Genomic DNA, 20,457 nt, shown 5'->3' on the forward strand with positions numbered 1-20,457 from the left:
GCCAGAAAAAAGAACCAGAGACAAGAATACATGCGATGCAGCTCAGGCAAGGACTGAAGGTCATTTTCCTATGAATGTAGCAGTAGAAGATCTTGTTGCCCTTACTGTCCCTTGGCAACTCTCAACTGACTGAGCTTTGGATTTCCTAACACCACTGTTTGTGGTCTGTCCCTGCTTCCACCTCATATATAGTGCCTTTATTCATCGGAGCTCTGCCTTGAGTTTCATGCTTAGCTGAGATGGGTCTTCTGACATCTCTGCTTGTTTTCTTAAGTATAGGGATGGACTATTCTTGTACTTGGAGAATGTAATCTTTAAAAACTTGCCAGTTTTTCTGAGCTCCTCTGCCCTTTGGAGCTGTGTTCCATAGGATCCCACCTACTAGTTTTCTGAATAAGGTGGCAGCACCTACAACTAATTGTGTGGTTTCCTTGTTCTGCACTTCGGTTTGTATATGTACTTTCTTATTTGTTGGTTATCAGTTTTTTGCTTCTTTTAATTCTGAGTAGAAATGTGTCACTTTTTTACCACAAAACAAGAAATGACTCTGACTTGGGTGGGAAGCACCCTCAGTTAAGTCAAGTACTTTCACCAGCAAAGCACAATTGTCTAGCATGCCTACATTTTACCAGCTTATTTTTAAGCCTCCTAAATTTGTTAATACGAAGTTCCATGGTGTTATATATTTGTCTTATTTCCCTCTCAATGCTTTCATTCTGCAGTGGAAGCAAGATTCTACTTTTCTCAAGGAACAACATACACTCCTCCATCCCACTCATCTGTGTATACTTTCTGGCACCAGAAATCTGCAGCTTCAAACTTACTTTTGTAATAACAAAATGATAGAACAGAGAGTCAACATCATTTTCAGTCCAACGTCATTGCCTTTTCCTGAAATCAACTTTGCCAATGTAACTAATGACTTGGCAAAATAAGGGGATTCCATGAGCCTGCACTTCATTATTATGTATTGAACAGATGTAAAAAGTTCATGGTGACTTAGTTTGCTATGGTTTATTTCTAAGTAGGTAGGGTTTTTTTTAAAACTGTGTAGCTGAACCTGAGAAACAACAGATTGTTCCTGGCCCTGATGAACACCCACAGGAAAGAAGAAGGCAAAAGGGGTTTTGTTGCCACCTGTGTGCATGACACCACTTCAGGCTCTTCTTTATTCTCGTTCCCCTTTGATGTTACGGTTGGTTTGACATATAGGGAAGAGCTTGCTAAAATACTGGGGTGTGATAGTATAAGCATACCATCTAAAGAGCACCGGGAACTCCTAAAGAAATCAGGAAGGCTCAGTGTGTTTTCCCACAAGCGAATATCATTCCATACCACCTCCAGTGTAGGCCAATGCCACAATCTGGCCCTTCTACTTTTAATTCTGAAGAAGTTACTTTCTGTCTCTCCTGAGATTTATGCCTTGCATACCTGTATTCTGTGCACTGCTGGACTCAGATTTATACTCTGTGGGTGATCTTCTGCCACCACAGGCCATTGTACACTTTGTAAAACACAGTGGAACTGAAAAAAGGGAAAAAGGGCATCCAGGTGAATTGCCAGAAGCAGCCCTCAGGTTTCATGAGCCTCCTGAAAATAAGATAGGGATAAGAATATACTTTCCCTGCTTGATGCTAGTGTATTGTAATGTAACTACCTGAGACTCCTAAGGTTCTGTATTTTCAACATTAGTATCTTTTGTTTAAAGCTAGCTCTTAATTAGGTGAATTTTGCAAAAAGTCTATTAAATAAGAAGCACCGCCCTTGCCAAAATCCACAATTACATTCCTCCGTACCTAAACAGTGAACTGTTTGAACACAAATGTAGTGTAAGAGACTCTGTAGTAGGTGAACATCTAAATACCTAGATAAACTTATAAATGTATATAAATGTTTATTCCAGCTGTGTTCCTAAATAGATTTTTCAAGGCAAGAAAACTAGATAGAATTCTATCCTTGATAGAATGCACAATGGAGAAAAGTTTGTTTCAAACTTAGCTCTGTAATTAAATTGGAAAAACAAGCGATCTGCAATTCAAAACCCAGACATTACAATAAATACAGCAGGGAGAAGGTGCTCTGTCACCTGGAGAATATTTAAAGTGTTAATTCCTCAGGAGGATTTCTATGTGATACTTTTAATATATTGTCAGATATAAATTTTTTAAAAAAATTGCTTATCTCATTGAAAGATTATTTATCTGTTGTCCATTTACTCTTAAGTAATAGTTTACTGGGATGACTTCAATTCCATTTTTGCAAGCTGTTATGTAGATGGGAAATACTTGCTCAGGTAAGCAATGTTTTTTGATTTAAATGGAAATAGCTTGCTTGGCTAAATGACTGCATGGTTAGACCAATTGTTCCTCCATTTTCTTAGTCTTTTATTCTGTCTGCAAATCATCAAACATGCATCTGTTCACTCTTAGATGACTACAGAAAGAAAGAAGTTTTGTTCTTCAAACCTGCTGACACAGATTTTATCTGATAGGCCATTCCCTGGTTCAGTGGGATTTCCAAATTTATGAAAATTCAGTATCAAGTCAAGTGCTGAGGGCTGAGATCTTTACTAAAAGGAAAAGAAAAACTTGTAACTCTCAAAGGCTTAATTGGTGTGTGAATGGCTTTCTTTTACTTAATCTGTGCATCTTGAATTTAAAATATTTTCTGGTTTCCCTCCTGTCCCCTTTCTCAGTCTTTCTGGATTGTCTTAGGTGATCAGACCTTTCTAGGGCTGCATAAGTAGTGATGACAGCAGAAAATGCTTCAAAGGTAACCCTTAAGCCCTTAAGAATATGTTGTTGATGTGAGCAGCAATAAAGGTGGGCTTTAGAAGGGGAAAATTACTAGGAAAAAGAAAATGTCTGCTGAAAAATACTGCCAGAGGAAGGCCTGCCAGCCTGGAAGTTGGAGCCTGGGAACTAGCCCTGTGAATCAGAAAGATCCTTGAAAAGTGCAGCTGGCATCTTTGAAGTACAACTGGGGGCCGTAGAAGGCAGAGGCACCCTGAGATACCACCAGTAGGTGCAAGAACAAGGAAGTGAAACAGAAATTTATCATCTAAGAAGCTGGAAAACAGTCTGGAAAAATAAAATTGCTCTGAAAAAAAACCAGGAAACAACATCACCTGTTGGCTGTTGCAGGTGAAAAATCGAAATTAACAGAATCTATTGGCTGCTCGAAGTAGTATGTCCTAAGCCCTCTTATGTTATAAAAGGACTTAATTTTTATTCCAAATGGAGCTTCTCATCTCACAGGATGAGAACATCCTGTGCTGCACATACTTTTCCTTTTCCCTAAACTGGCTGAATTTTCCGCAGGGGGTTTCTAGAAGAGCTTGGACTCTTCTCAGGATGCCCAGCTGACTCCAGGCTCTGTGACATGGATCACGTCTGAAGGGAGGCTCTGCCTCTTATCTTACTGGTCCCGCTTTGGACCCCCTTTTGGGGAGATATATCTCTATCTCTAAATAAGTAACCTATTATATCTGTTGTTATATTTTTGATAAGTTGCTTCACTTATGAGAAGTTAATAGCAAATTGCAATGGTATATACCTACTTGGCTGTTGCTTTTATTGATTGTTCCTACACCTTTGATTGATATTATATTATTGCTGATAGTAATTTATAATAGTTTTATATATATAAAAAAATATATAATATTTGTATTGGTAGTGGTGATTTTGTGGTATACTTGCTACTGGTGATTTGTGTGGTATTTGAGGTAATATGCAATAAAGTAGAGAAATTTAGAGGATACAGCTTCCATGTTCTTGTGTATTACAGAATATTAGAAACTCACAGTGGTGATCTCTATATATCCACAGATCAGATAACCCTTTAGGTCCTGACAGTTGTGCATGATTGCTTGCTTCTTTATATGAATTTTGCATTCAGATTCAAACTCATCATTTTTTAAATCCAGACATATTGATCTATTTTAATGAATAACATTTGTGAAAAATGTTTTGCCTGTGCTGTCATGCCCTGATGACATATGACGTTGAAACAGATATTATTTTGCTGGAACTGGTCTGAATGAAAGAGACCTATTGCCTTGCACTAGGGCATCTTTTGGGTGTTCACCACCATGTCACTTCTTTTTTGGGATGCCAAGTTAAGCTGCTATCTTAAATCCATTCTGACAATCCTTATACAGTTTTAGGGAGCCATCCAGCAATACAATCAGTTACCTTTTAATAGATATAAATTCTTAAAATCCCAATGACTTTATTTATTTTCTCCATTAACAAAGTACTTCCTGTTGGTGCTTTTTTAAGTACCTAAAAGAAAGTACAGTGAGGCTTTTAATAGCATTATGTACCTTAAAGATATGAAGGGGATTTCTAGATATAATTTTGTAGTACCGGGAATGAAAGCCAGCAGTGAAGCATCTAAGCAGCATTAAGAATTTTCAGAACTTGTGTTGCAAGGCTGTTGGGAGATTACATTTCCTTTTCCATTACACTTGAACTTGGTCACTTTTAACCATAATATTTTCACATCTAATGATTTCTTTGACCTATGAGAGGAAACCAGCAGTAACTGTAAACCTTAATTTGTGACTATATCTTTCCTTTCTTTGAATTGTTCTAATCTCCACTTTGCTGTGAAGAACAATGAAATTGCCTGCAAGTCTCCATCAATATCCATGTTAATATTAATACTTACTTTTCAGCCTGGAACTGTAAGACTCACTGTGCCTGTGACTCACTTACTCCACTTAACTTCGATCTGTTTCACTTTCTGTCTTTTTTATTTTTTTCTGCCTGTTGTGGACACATCTTCAGCTATGGCCTTCCTGTAATAATTTTCAAATTTTTATTTTAGACAAATAACTGGTGAGCTACAGGTAATGATAAATTGACTCTTTGATGTAATGTAGACTGGTTATATTACTAGAAACTTCTGAACCATGTTTTCAAATAAGGATGAAATCTAGCACAAAGACATGTCTTTCCAGCCTAGGTATGTTATGTGGTAAGCTAAATCCTCTTGCAAAGCAGGTTTTCTGAAAAAATGATGTGCAGGGCCAAACAGATAGCTCAGTGTCTCGTCCTCAATTCTCTTATGTGTCTTAGAAAATGCTCCTCTTTGTTAAGGCCTTTGTGGGGAAAAAGAACTAGAAATTCAATCAGAAAAGTTCTCAAGATGTATGTTTTTAGAAGCTCCTTTAAAAAAAAAAAAAAAAAGCCTAGTGGTTTGGAGAAGAATAATGTTCCAAGAGCTCTTATCCTGCTGTCATTTAGTGCCTTGAGAGTGTTATTATACTTCCACATGTTCTTAATCCCTGTATCTGCTCTGATTTGGATTTACAAGATTGAAATGGAAAGCATTTACAAACATGATCTCATGTCAGCTGAAAAGTCTGGAGAGAAGATTTGATCATATAACATTGAGATAGTCTAGCAAATAAGAAGGAGAATGACTAAGCAAAAAGCATTTTCCAGTGTTAGTTTTTCTTTTATTTTGAAATATTCTTTACCTATTAACAGTATTGAACTAGGTGAAAAGCAAAATTTTAAATGCCACCTCATACGTAAGAAATGAGATATTAATTTAAAAGATAGAAAAATTGGAAATTTTATCTAATTCCTGTTAATTTTTTTGAAAAACCAGAGCCAAAGTCAAGCTTCTGCAGATAATCTTGGTTTATTTTCATTGAAGGGCTATGGTAATAATAATAATACAAATGGACAGTTACCTTTCTCTATATATTTGAATCATTTTTTCCTGAAAGTAGATGCTATATTTTGTGAATGTAGGTATTTCTCTCTACAAGACCTGAGCTGATCTGTTCTTTTGAAAGGCACTGGACTAACAGCTGTGAAAAGCATAATTCTCTATTTAATTAATACACAGAACTCAATGACATTTGGGTTTTTTTTGTACATTGTTCTACTAGCGAGTCTCAGCTCTGCTCTACGGTAACCATCTATATCTCAAGATTTACAGTTTATCTACGTATAACCATCAAGTTTTAATCAACTTGTACTTCGCTAGTATGCCAAAGCGTCTCTAAAGATAAGCCCTACAGTCTTTGGAGTCATCAGTGAAAAGGCAAGTTAGTCACAAGTTTTGGCTTTGTAGAAGTTTTTACAAAGATAAAGATTTAACATAGGACACAAAACAGGCATTAGGAGACTGTCCTGGTTAAAGTTGTTGTCATTTAATTTTGAGTTAGTTTATTTGAAATGCCATTATAGTGAGAATCAACAGGATCTATTATTAAAAAGAATGTTCCTACAAAGAAGGATGGATTGACCACCAAAGACTACTCCATATGATTCAGATGGTTTGGATACATATGGTATACACTTTAGTTATTGATGTACATTTCTTTCTTACAGGCATAGTCTTTGATGTTTGTTCTCACCATTTCATTAAGCAAATTCTTTCTCATTTTAAATGTAATATGCATAATAGTCTTTCCACTTCCATGGATATGGATTCTATCTTTATTTAATCCACACAGCTTTTACAAATAAATCTTAACTTCTAAATTAAGAAAGGGGTGGTTTAACATTGCTTGTTTATATGCAGGCAGAAATACCTTATCTGTGATTTTTTTATAATGTTGTTTGTAAGCTCTGGAGATACTAATGCTAATTTCATCTTTGTTATACTCCTGGTTAATCTGTTCTGTGGCTTTGTGCATTGCTACCATACAATGTTCAGAGGGTTTTTTCCTTAGTGGAGCCTGTTGTTTAGTCTTGCTATCACTAAAGCTTGTTATCATTTATCCTGCTCATTCAGCTGCAAGGTTCAATCCCTGTCCATCAAGTTTTCTTAAGGCCCCACGTCTTTACTTGCCTGAAACTGTTATAACATAACTTCCTATTTTTATTTAGTAGCATAATCTGGTTTTAGCTTAGAAAGATAATAGCTGATCATGTGTGTATGAACATTTATAGCTTACTTTGTGTTATGGTGTAGTGTTGAGTATTTAGGAAACTGAAAAATAAAGGAAGTGCAAGGGTAAAGCAAAAAGGGAATCCTGTGGAACAGAATATAACAGGAAAAATATAGATATTTCAAGCCAAGATTTCTAATAATTTCCTTTTCTGGGAAGTGAAATGAAATGGACTTAGCTCCTGACTTGGCTTGATCATCGTGCAGATGATGGGGATATGGGAGAATAAGAAACTTCTTTACCTGACTGTGCATGGACTACCTCAACACCAGGCTCTGTCATGCAGGAGTAAGTACATGTCATGTAGTCGTTCTTCCTCCCATCTATAAGAGGGTGGACAAGCCAGCTGTCTTTATCCCCTGCATCATATTGATTGGAACAGCTGAGTTGATGAGGAAGAAAGAGGTCAAGCAGCATTGGGATATGCAATGGTGTGAATTGGAAGCAATCTTCTTAGACTGGTATAAAATGAGAGCTTGTGTGTAGTCTTTTCAAAGTGCTTTGAGCCCTCTGGGCTGTGAGTTGCTGACAGCTGATTCCAGAAATAATATTCCATTCCACATAACACAAGGGGTTAGTTCGTGGTACCAGTTATTGAAGTAGGCAAAATAGACATGGCATCCGTGAAATGATCTGTATTTCTAAGAAAGAAATGTAACTGAGCGAAGAGGCAGTTATGCCACCACTACACTACACCTGTTCGTTATACACTGGTCTATAAAAACTATTTCTGGGATGCAGTACTGCATAGCTGAAATAGGAAAGGTTCAATCAGATGCTTAACTTACAATGCTGATTTTTCAAAACCAGAAGGCTGATCTGAGCTTGCAGATGTGCACACAACTGCATCTGTGCATACAAAACTGGTATTTGTATATGAAATCATTCCATATGTACATGCCATTTATGGGAGGCACAAGACAGTCTCCAAGTTCTTGAGCGTAATCCTTAAAACCATTTCCCAATATACAGCTTCTTCAGAAAGAATGACAGTTTCTAATAATTTTCCAAGCTAAGCATTTGCTTAACATCCTTTGCTAAAATGGATTTTAAAAAATTGTGTGGTGAGATTGTCACTGTGACTAGATTTTGACTTAACTCTGAAACAAGACTAGAAAGCAATGGGTTGAGAAAATGAGCTTTGTATAGTGGTAACACAGGAAAGAAAAATAATGTATACTGGCATTTCTAAAATGGAAATTAAAGGGTTTTTTTACTATGTTTATCCCAAATATATATTTAATGGTATGCCTCAATTCATAGCAATCTTTCAGATACCTTTGCTGTCAGAGTGTTTCATAATGCCCAGATTATTTTCTGCCATATTTCGCCCTTAATTTCAGTGGCAGTCACAGCTGACTCTGCTTCCTTTTCCTTCCAGAAAAGTATGTATGTAAAATACTGAGAGTTTTATACTTGGTTAAAGAGGCAGGAGCTTTGCCGTGCTATCATCATGATTAACCAGATGACCAGAAATGGCTAGCACTAGGGATTGAAGGGCTGTCCCAGATTAGTCCTTGGAGTTCTTAGGATGAATTTAATGTAAGATCTAAAATAGCTTTTAGGTAAGAACTCTTCATTGTTAGCATCTTAACATTTCATTAAGAGATTAGACTGTGGGTCTTCAGTTCACCATTGGTCTATGCTTTGCCTTTGTCATGTTTCCTATCTGAAAAACCCTTCAAGAGGAAGATAGTATTGCTATTAGAATCTCTTATCTTATGGTAAAGCTTTTTTGTCTGTTATCAGTTCATGTTATTTTTATAAAATATTGCATTGATGAAAAATAAATAAATAATATGGTTTTTATAGCTATGTTTGTAGCTATACAAATTCAAATTATTGTACCTTCCACCTATCCCAAATTTCTGTTCTAGTTATATCCAAGCTGATCTGGTTAAATAGAAAATCATTAAGATCTAATAATCAGAACTTTTCTGTTGCCTATTATATGCTAACAGCAGAAATGGCTGCAGTTTTTATATAATGGCTCTTGTTATTGGTCAGTTGGTAAAGGACATGTATGACAATTGCCATGTAAATTTTACTTGTCATTTAAATATTGAACTAAAATGTCATCAACTACTATAGAAGTTGCACCATACAAAAGAAGCAAAACAGAGTACCAGGCAGGACATGATATGTGGGATGCGTCCTTTACATGACAAGAGAGATTTACTTTCAGTAAGCTTTTTGAGAAAACACATTGTGGGTGAAATTCACTGTTTTGTGCTATTAACAACATTCCTCTTTCCCCAAATATAATAAATGTTTAGGGGGTTTTTCACACAGCACTCTACTGGCTGTGGTCCTGTTAATGCAGCTTAGGGTGCTGTAAGCGTTTTTTGCTGCGAGGGCATGCTGCTGTCTCATGTTGAGCTTGCTTTCTACCAAGACCATAAAGTCCTTTTTTATCCTTTATTGTCATTGTAGGTGCCATGATGTGGAGTAAATTCTGTCCCAAAGAGTTAAAGGAGCATAAGGCCGCACTATGAAAAGGAATCGGTGGAAAAGTAATATTGAGGTCAGTATTCCTGTACATCCCATGAGCTTCCTTCCTGATACTGATTTTTCTGGGTCCTTTCATTATCTGACAGAGAAGACAAAAGACAGCTTTTATTATCCTAGAGAATGATGATTGTCCAATCTGTTAGACTGAATGAATAGTTGCGCCACATTCACGTAGTTTCTGTGAGTTTTGCATTTATTAGGAAGTCCTGGTTGTGCTGTCTTCTGGGATAAGGCAGGGAGACATTATTTAAGAGCAAAACGCCCAAAGGAATCTGTATTGGCAGAAAGAAGGGGAATTATGAGCAGAAGAGAAAGTCTGACCACCCTATGCAAATGGCTATTTAGCTCCAAAGTTGAAAGTATCTAATAAATGAACAGTATTGTGAGAAAAAGTTCTTAAGAAAACCTCAAAAAACCCCAAATACCACCACCACCCCCCATAAGGCAAGCAGTACTTGCCCCAAATAACTATTAAATAAAACAAATAAGCAATTCTTAATGCTTAATTAATTAATTTGCCGCAAAAACCTGTGTGTTTTCTGGAAAGAGTGCTGAATTTCCAGCATTTTTGAGGGACAGTATTAAAAATATGGGACATCTGGTAATTTCCCAAACTTTTTTCTTTATTTTTCCTGTGACTCTCATGTTGATATGTAATAAATGCGCATGTCTGTTTTGGAAATCAGTTGCTTTCTTTCCTCAAATCTCTCAGAAGCATGACAGCATATATCTATTCCACATCACAGTACTGAAAAAAAATGACAACCAACATCCTTCCCACAAGAGACAAATTGTAAATAGAATTGGAGCTTACTCTGAAACTGCTTGGAAGAGCAAAACCAGCAGTGAAGTGAGTATGAATTTGCACTACTTTGACCTTGAGGCAGAACCCCTGAGAGGTATAAACAGTGAAATGTAGATGGCCAGGAAAAAGTCAGTATAAGAGCTGGTGTGGTGTTGAAGGAAGTGTGACATTATGTTTTTCTCTGAGCTGTTATAAACACTTTCTTTAATAACACATGGAGAAACATAGTATAGAAATATCGTTGTAGGCTTTCAATTGAATAATGCCAGTTTTAAAAAATTACTTCATTTTATATTTCATTTCTAGTTTATTTTGCTGTTTGTCTATTCTTAATATTACAATACACATTATATGCTGCTCTCATTAAGTATTTAAAGGTTCTCTTAAAAAACACTTTATAGTTTCCACATAAATAAACAAAATCTGTAATAATTTACTTGTCATCATCCAGGTAGGTAACTCAACATAAAAGAAGCAACGCTACATATGCCTTCTCATGTTTCACAGTTTCAGAACATTAAGATGCACAGAGCAACTCAAGATACATGCTCGTGCAAAATTACCTGTATCAAAATGACCACTATCATCAGTGAATCAAAATTAATAATTCTCTTCTGTGGCTGCTTATTTGTTTACACTCCCTTAAAGTGAAAGCCAGTTGCTGATGAACTCCATACTGCATAGAAAGACTGAAGACTGAAATAGCATTTGTTCTGAAAGCACGTACTTGACATTAAAGGATATACATCAAAGACCAAAATGAAAGGTGTAAATCTGTCCATCCATCCATCTGTCCATGCATCCATATGATACTTGCCCTTCTGCCCTTTTCCTGATATATTTAAAGATTTCAGTCTTGGTTTTTAAGTTCTATACTTCTGTCTGAAGGACATCATGAGATTTTTTAACACATTCTGCAAATGAGGTGGCAGTTTCTCAGTTGTAGTCCATGAAAACTATTATTGCAGATTGATTGTTAACTTTTTCCTAGCAGAAAGTTTTATTGCACAGTAGGATCTTCTCCCCCCTTCACAGACTTGAAGTTAAAAATAAAATGTAGTTTGCACAGTTGTTACTGTATTTTCTCTTAGCATGTGACTGATATTTGGACAAAAACCGCATTTCACTCCCCCTTTCATTTTATTCCAAAATTTCATTTTTGCTACTGAATGTTCCTGAAGAGTATACATTAATCATTTGTTTCTTCTTCGTCTACAGCATTCCTGTCTTGCAATACATTTTTATCAACTCTTTTGGAGATATCAAGAAAAAAAATGTTGCATACCTGCCCACAGATCTTTATTTTGCTACACTCATTTATTTGAAAATAAAAGTTAACCTACTTGTGCTGACAGGTTTTGCTAGTCATTTGTTTAACGGAGCCTTGGGCTGTTTGACCATTTACTATTCTAGCTGAAGGCAGCTTATGGCATTTTCATCTGCCGGGCAATAATCACCATTACCTTATTCTGTGCTACTTGTTATCCAGGCCAAATGTATTGAATATTTTTGTTAATACGGAAAACCTCAAATGTTATTAGGCCTTTTAGACTATAAGAAAGGTAAACACAAATAAAATAGTAGTCCAACTATCACACTCAAAAACTCTTTGAAATATTTTGAAATAGCCTTCACATTTCTGGGAAATAGGTATGAACTAGAAAAATATTCCTGGAATGTGTTTCAAGTAAAATCTCCAGATCCATGCTGTCTAGAGAGGATTCTGTCAGCTAGAAGCACAAAAACTGTGATGATTAGGCTTTAGTCCCAAATCAATAATGAAGGCAACTGCATTTCAGAAGTTGGCAAGGATGTATTAAATACAGCTAAGAAATAAATATATATTAAAGGTTATGTACCTATAAACAAGGTTTTTTTCTTTCCTTTATGTTATATGGATCTTTGTGTGAAGAGATGATGTTTATTTTGAAGACAAAGTCTCTGAGACACTTTAATTTGCTACAGGCTTCCAGAGGAAAGGTCTAGTGACAAAAAGGATAACTTTACTTACAGTGATCTACTGAACGCTGCAGCTAGGCTGCTTACAGTATTGGAACGGCACATTCATATCTGTATCTTTGAGTACCTTTTCACTCCGCTACAATCTATTGTGTAGACATATACCATTTTCAGATGTTTGGGACCATATGTTCCTTATTTTAGGAGAATGTAGGGAGTCAAGTGTGATTGATACAGAAGATTGCAACACTCATTGTGCACCCATGGCACATCCAATGTGTATTGTTCTCTTTACATGCATTAGGTCTGTGAAACAGCACGAAACAGAACATGTCTTCAGCTGTTCTGGAAATACCAGCTCTTTAGTTTGGAATAAATTAGCAACCTGGAAAGTCCTTTCTGGACAGTCAATATTTATGCCATTAATGGGTAAACTATTTTATTGGATATTTTATTGTTACTTTCATACATTACCCTGTTCACAAATCCAGCATTAAGGAGAGATACATTCAAGGAGCAATCAATAAAGGCTTGATCCAGCAATCAGCATAGTCAACCAGACACTGTTAAGAAGTGAATTTTGCTCTGAAACAATACCTTCCTCTTAGTATATTGCTATAATTGTGCCTGCTATGGCAAACATTTATTTCACTGATATTAAGAACAGTATGTATAATTGAAATTGGACTGTTAGTACTGAAACAGAGAAACTTGTAAATAAAACAGACAGGAAGACCATCTTGTACCCATGTTGGGATCTGGCTGGGTATGTAAGATACACTTACTTAACTGAGTAAACAATATTTTGCATGCGACAGTGAGAGCATGAAACTAAAACAATTTTACTAAAGATCCTGCAAGGCTGCATTTGGCTTAAATCCTGTAGATACATAATATCAGCATAGTAACAGACCTTCATGTAGCCTAAGCCTGAATAACAAAAGCTATTGTAATGTTCTTACTCTGTATACTAGTGTAATTTGTTTAGTAACAGAGCTATAGTAGCACATTTTGGAGTTTCTCCACAGTCTCTTGTATACCCTCCTCCCTTAGACACTGTTTTCATCCCATATTTGGTACAACTCTGGTCGGTAATGTACAGAACAGTGAAAGTTGTTCTGGTGAGGAGACTGACATATTGCAGATGTACAAAAGGTAGTGAACTGTGGAAACAGCCAAGAGACCCTAATTTCCATTATCACTGATTTACCAACAATGTTTCTGGTTATATTATGTCCCTAAATTAATCTATCTGAAAGTAGCCTTCCTTGATACAGTTCTATGAAATTAGTTTGAAGCATTTGCTCTTCTCCAGACATGCTCCTGCATTTGAATTATTACAATTTAAGAAAGGAGTTTCATGTTTCCTAATTCCCTTTAGGACTCAGGCTCTTTGGAAGGTGTGAGCCCCAAAGCTTCCAAATCCTAACTTCATTTGAATCTACTTGCATAGCTCCTTTAAATTCCTCTGGAAATCTTTGAATTAAGGAATACCTTCCATGTAACTTCCTTTCACTTGGTCGCTTCAGGATCTAAATTTAAAATCTCAAAAAATGTTTGGGTTTTTTTTTTTCCCCACAAGAAAAAAAAGATACACTTTAAAAGTCAAATGACGTTTTTTATTTTATTGTGACGTATCAAGGGAGAAACAATTTTGAACTATTTCTTTAGAAAAGAGGAGAAAAAAGAGGTCTAAACTTGCTTTCTCCCATGGAAAATTTGAGTTTTGATAAAAATATGTTCTTCCGTGAGAATTTAATTTTGGGGGGGAAAAAAAAAAAAAAAAAAGACCACAGCTCTCCTTTACCATGACCCAGCTACTAACATAAATTAATAAACTCATCATTGTCTTCTCTTTAAAATTTTTATGTCTTTCTCTGAATTCTAAGCACATGCCATAAAGAGAAAAAAATAGAACTATACATCCATGAAAATGCTCACATTTGAGTAGAGGCAAAACATAGGTCATCAACCAGGCAAAAGAGTTGCTTTTTTTAATCTTAAGCATAGAAATCATGCTCTTGTTTAGTGTCTGGAAATTGCTGCAGGGATCGGGGCTGTTGGAGCCAAACCTTGGTTTTGTATAACTAACTTAATAATGCTGCCTGTTCTGCTTGTATAATGTTGAAACTAATTATGGGAGTAATACCATTTGTACGTAATCTGATCTTTCATTATCATCGAAGTAAGTGTCCAGGTATTACTAATTCTAAGAGCCATCTATCCAGAGCTTATTAATTTTTTTCCCCCAGGATTCTGTTTTCTACTACATGGATCCAGATGTTTTTGATGCTTTCAGCGCAGTCAGACTTCCAGGATGACCAGAAACAGTGTAGTAAACCATGGCTCTCATCTACAGGTATTAACTGAGCATCCCAGTTCCTTTTGCCAGGCATGAATGTCTAGAGCAACACCCGTAACAATATGTAGTGGCTTGCTGTACCTTCAGGTTTGTTTCTAATCATATGTGCTGCCTGCAGATTCTTATCTGTGTCCTTAGGCTCAGTTATGATGACAAAACTTTCATCTTAGATAGATATCCTTTCTGCCAGAAACATCCTCTGTGGAATTTTCAAAGTGCATTTCTTCTTGAAGAATTATGTTTTGAGATGTTATAATTGAGGATCTGCAGGAATCATCTTCTTCCTGTTGGGAAGGATGCACAGTGTTCTTTCATTGTTTCCTAAACCTTTCTTATATTCTATTACATTGTCTTCTGTTAATTTTATTTTTAGGAGGATTTCTCTTTGTGATCCTCTGTGACTTGTACATGGGGCATAAGATGTCAGTTTTCTTAATTACTGTGGTCAGTTTACTTTACATCAGGAAGAATCTGTCTTCACATTTTATTTTCTAATTAAAATTAATACACCAAATTCAAACCTGCTGTGAGTAAGTATTGTATGTTAATTTCACTGGACACATTAGGCCCAATGATGCACCAGAGTTGTTTTGACTTGACAGAAAGAAGATCAACACATAAAAAAAATCAAAACTGTATTGCTGCTGTTGATAAAACTGCTCAGTGTCAAAACCAGAAATGCTCTCATCTATTCAGTGAAAAATTAGGGGTTAAACCCCCCAGACTTATTATTATACGTATTGTTTGTATTACAGAACATATGCATCTCATATCTAACAGCTAACTTCTTAGTTGGATATTTTTTGTAAAAGCAGCTGAAAATAATTCTCAGCATAACTGATAAATCTGTTTCTGATCAGGCGACTTAAGAACTGCATTCTTCCTCTCTAGTGGCCAAACTCCACCCCAAGTAGTAATCCCTTCTTTATAAGAAGAGATATCAAATCCCCTCCAACTGTTCTCTGTTGAGAAAAAGCTGCAGGCAGCCTCCTGCATCCCATAGATGATACAAGATCTCAAATTCTAATTTCTGAAGGCTTTCGGAGGCAATGCATTCCTTGGATTATTCTGTGCCTGGATTGAATTGTTCTCTCCTCTGTTTCATTCCCTTTCCTGGACAAATTATCTCCCAAAGATTCGTGCATATTTTCTTTCATCTCATTAGAACAGATCTCCTCAAACATTTTCTATCCTCTTTCTGTAAAATTTCTTTACCACCTATGGAACATGGGTTCAGCATAGGAGCTCTGGATTCTCAAATGGCATATATTTCTGTTGCTCAAAGGCTTTCACACATAGCATACCCTGAAAATACTGTAGAAGCCATTTAGAACAACAAAGCGTTCTATGTCCTTCTGATCTCATTAATTTAAATAAAAGTAGAGGAGAACTTAAGTGTTGTTTAATGTCAGGCAGGCAAACAGCACAGACACTGTGCAGCCTGGGAAGAATCAACATTGCTTTTCAAGAGACCTGTATTTTGACTAGTAACTCCAGTGCTCAGAAAACAGAGCACAGATTCTTGGCACAAATATTTAATATTAAGGTTAAGTTTATGGCCGGGTCCTTTATTCACCTGTGACAAGGAGGAGAAAGATGACACATCACGAAGTGGCATAGATGTGATGCATACAAAGCAGAAGTCGGTGTAACTTGGGAGAAAAGCATCTTCTGTGCTTGCTGTGATACTAGAAAATAAAAGCCAACTAACCAACATTCCCAAGAATTAAGGTATAATTATTTCGAAAAGTGTCAAAATATAACACTTTTTGAATCACTGTATCAGTTCCTAAGATTATGTGGAAGTTGAGATTTTCTAGCCTCAAAAGAAAGTACATGTGTTTAGATAAAAGTAAAATCAATAAACCCACAAATCAGAATAAAGAAAAAGTTCTTATCTGGTGTTTTTTCCCCACAGTTCCTACTCTTACCTGCCTTAAAAGTCCAATAATATTAAAAAAAGTTTGAAGATGTGCTATTGTTTTCTAAGTAGTTACCACATATAAAAATCCTGTCTTTTTCTCTACCAAAGAATCATTACAGCTATGGCAACTGAAATGGCTCTGGGAATTTAAGTTTTCCTTACTTCTGCTATGCATAGAGGAAATTTGATTCTTATGATGACTTCCTTGTAATCATTCTGATAATGCAACACCTCACTGATTTAACTTTATGCATTTTGAGACTCTCTTCATTTTTCAGAGAAAGGTAAAGAAAGCTAGGTTCAATAATTTAGCCTCATGGTGGATACCTGTTAGGTGCTGTATGCTTTCTGGAAAATTAAAGAAATTAACAGGAAGGATGCACTGAAACTAGACAAGAACTTACAGCTGTGGGAGAGTCAGTCCTAATTTATGAAAAAGAAAAAAAATAAAAATAACATTTAAAATGAGATATTAACTATTATACTAGGGCACTTACGGAATCAGAATGTTACTAATAAACTGGGTTGTTCCAGTCATCAGTGATCTCTGGCAGGGACCTCAATCTTCAGTTCCTTTTCTTCTGACGATGGGTAAAGAACACCCTTTTGCAGCTGATTTCATCTGTCTGTTCAATCTTCTTCTCCTCCTTTGAAGTCAGAATTATCTAATTTCTCAGTTAAATCAAATGTCAGTTCCTGTTTTTATATTGAAAGAATAGTCTAAGACGCACTGAACATTCAGTGCTTCAGTAGAGTGTTTGTCTTTTTCTCTCATTGATTTTGTAGACAGTTTTCTCTTCCCTTCAATGTGCCTTTTCTCTTTGAGATGCCTACTGTGTTGTGCTGTTGTTTTTTTCACAATGCCAAAATAGCATCTCAGCAAGCTTTAAGATGTGCACTTTATTATAACAAGGAAACGTCTCTCTGTCATGCATGTGATTTTGGATCTTGTCTTAGAGGGATAATGCTGCATGGGGAATGGAGGTCAGATCAAATATATCGCATCAAACCTGCAGGTTCCAGAGAGAATGCCTTAGCTTTGTCTGGCTTTCAGATGAAACAGCCTGTTAATTGAATGCAAAACTGGAATGGCAAATAAAAAATGCTTCTTCGAGGAGCCACAGATTATGAAGATGAATTTCTGCACTGAAGATGCAGTACCAACAGAAATCGCACTACATAAACCCCCAAACAGCACTTTACTGTGCTGTGTATTATACAATGAATACTTTCTCATTCTTTGGAACTGTCATCACTTAGGTGCTTATCTAGGGTATTCCGTGATTCAGAAATCACTGGATGAATCATTAACTTCACAAAGGCCTTTTTCATGTCACCCAAAATACAAGAGTACTTAATCCATAAACAAACCTATAATCCTTGGTTTCACAATTTCCTGAACTAACAACTGAACCTACCCCAGTGAGTCAGGGTGCTAATGAGAAAATTGAACGGAAGCTTCAGTGTTACTGAATCAGGTTGAAAATGCTATTTCAGTCACTCAAAGAAAACTGTACTTCTCCCTCATTTCACATATAAACTGGTACAATATGCCAAAAAAAGCTTTGCTCAGGCTTGTGACTCAGAGTAGGGTGGGCTTGGGGGTATGTTGGGGACTTAGATAAGTTTGGACAGATTGCCCCAAAAATCCTTCCAGCTTTAAAGGAGAAATTTTAAAGGAGAAAATTTGAAGATGTTTACATCTTTCGAAGGATTTAACATAAAGACAGTAAATAAAACCCATAATGCAATGCAAACATGGCACAGAAGTATATTAATATAGCACAATATAGCCTTATATTGAAACTGATCAGAAAAAAAGAGGAACTCCAACACTGAAGTGGCTTAGTTTTTAAATCATAAGAAACAACAGCAGATCACCAGCCTGGTAGTGGATAAAAATAACTTTCAGAGGCTAAAGCTTCTAATTCTGGGGTTACATTTTTGTTCAGTCCCACTGTAAATGTTGTTGTATGAGGATCTATCAGTCTCTTAACATTTATCTTACATCTTAACTTTAAGTTAGAGATTTTACTAGACTTTTGTATTCAAATCCAACAAGTTAGTGATACTCGGCTAATAATCTGAGAGTGGGTCTATGGTTGGATATTAGTATGCTGTCAAGGGGGATGGAAAAAACTCAGGTACCTCAGAGCCTTTAAGTAAATCTGACAACCCAGAAGCAGCTGATGTAAGCAGGTAGCAGGTGTGCAACGTATTGTTACTTATGAAGTAATATACCTAGTGATCAGTTCAACAGCACAAAACATGCTGATAATCTTCTAACTACATTTATTTCAAATAATCCAAATAAGGTAGAGGAAAATAACTTTTGAAAGTTCTTATCTTTATTTATAGTGTTAATTATACTTCAGCAGATCAACTAGTGAACCACATAGTTTTACTTCAGAGTTAAAGGGCAGTTTAAATTTTACTTGTGTTCATTTTTTCATTGGTTTTTTATCTACACTTAAAATTACATAGCAGGCCAAGGAGACAGCAAACCTTTCCTTTGTGAGGAATTTTGTATGCCTTGGTGTGGAGGGACAGCAATGTAAATTTTAACTTAGATTTTAACAACATTAGGAAAAAGCACAAGTAAATGGTCAGAGGGCTGGAGCACCTCTCCTATGAAGAAAAGCTGAGAGTTGGGGTTGCTCAGCCTGGAGAAGAGGAGGCTCTGGGTCAACCTTACTGCAGCCTTTCAATACTAAAATGGGGGCTTATAGGAAAGATGGAGAGACACTTTTTACCAGGACCTGTAGTGACAAGACAAGGGGAAACAGTTTTAAACTGAAAAAGGGTAGGTTTAGATTGGACATAAGGAAGAAATTTCTTATGGCAAGGGTGGTGAGACACTGGACCAGGTTGCCCAGTGAAGCTGTGGATGTCCCATCATTGGAAGTGTTCAAGGCCAGGCTGGATGGGGCTTTGGGCAACCTGGTCTAGTGGAGGGTGTCCCTGCCCATGGCAGGGGGCGTGGACTAGATGGTATGTAAAGGTGTCTTCCAACCCAAACCGTTTCTATGGTTCTATGATAAATGCTGCCTGTATGATCTCACATACTAGTTATTATGTTGAGAGATGACTGATACACAGAAATAACTTCCTTCTCTTTCTTAATGTCTAAAAATATGCTTTATGAAAGATGCAAGTGATGAAAATGATGTGATATCTTTCTAACAGATGTAACCAGCCCCCAATTTATAGCTTCAATTAGGAGTCCTTCAGAGAAGACATCTTGATCTAAAATAATTTTAAAATTAATAATGAAATGTACTGAAGTGTCTTCTTTAGTGAGAAGCAAAATGGTACTTTGCCATAAAAACTGCTACAACCTATTCATGACACTTCTGGGACAATGACTCCTGCTGCTAAGTTTTCCATATTTGGAGAAGCTTTATATATTTTCAGACCAAGAAAGTGTAAGAAAATGGCCTTGCAAAAAGCACAGAACGCACCTCAGGAGGATGGTGCTGCTTTGGGTGCGAGACCTTAGAACTGTGACCTGTAGCGTAACATGCAAATATCAATTGTGTTGTTACTTTAATAGGGGATAATCACGTAGAGGTTTTTTTATTTGGAAAGTCTCTCTGTTTTTAGTTGGCTTGGGGGAAGACACTTTTCCCAGAAAAGCTTATCTAACACCTGTTGAGCTAAATTGAAAAATTACTATTGATCTGAATGAGAATGAGGTCAGCCCCATACTGGGAAAAATGACACATATTTATATAATAGTTAATGCAGGAAAGCAATTAGTTCCTTGCTTGATAATTTGGTATCAATTTAGCATTTAATCACTAACAACAAGTGAGGTAACGTTTTGTCTAGAAGTCTATTCTATCTTATATTTTAAAGAGATTTCTTAGTTTGTCTGTATGTGTCAAACATTATCATTCTTTTTTTTTTTATGAGATGAAATAATTCTACAAAGTTTTATTTCTCCTTTATGTATTTTAGAGATTTAATGAATCACATTAAGA

At 36.2% G+C, this 20,457-nt stretch overlaps 1 long non-coding RNA gene across 1 annotated transcript; it reads left to right on the forward strand.

Moving 5' to 3' along the window:
• Positions 1 to 10,158: 10,158 nt before the first annotated feature.
• LOC142600106 (uncharacterized) lies at positions 10,159 to 11,575 on the forward strand. The gene is made up of 3 exons (XR_012833561.1): positions 10,159 to 10,274; positions 10,878 to 10,995; positions 11,448 to 11,575. It is a non-coding gene; the product is annotated as an uncharacterized LOC142600106 (long non-coding RNA).
• Positions 11,576 to 20,457: the final 8,882 nt, after the last annotated feature.

Source organism: Balearica regulorum, chromosome 1 (genome assembly GCF_011004875.1).
Source record: "Balearica regulorum gibbericeps isolate bBalReg1 chromosome 1, bBalReg1.pri, whole genome shotgun sequence".
Classification (NCBI taxonomy): Eukaryota; Metazoa; Chordata; class Aves; order Gruiformes; family Gruidae; genus Balearica; species Balearica regulorum.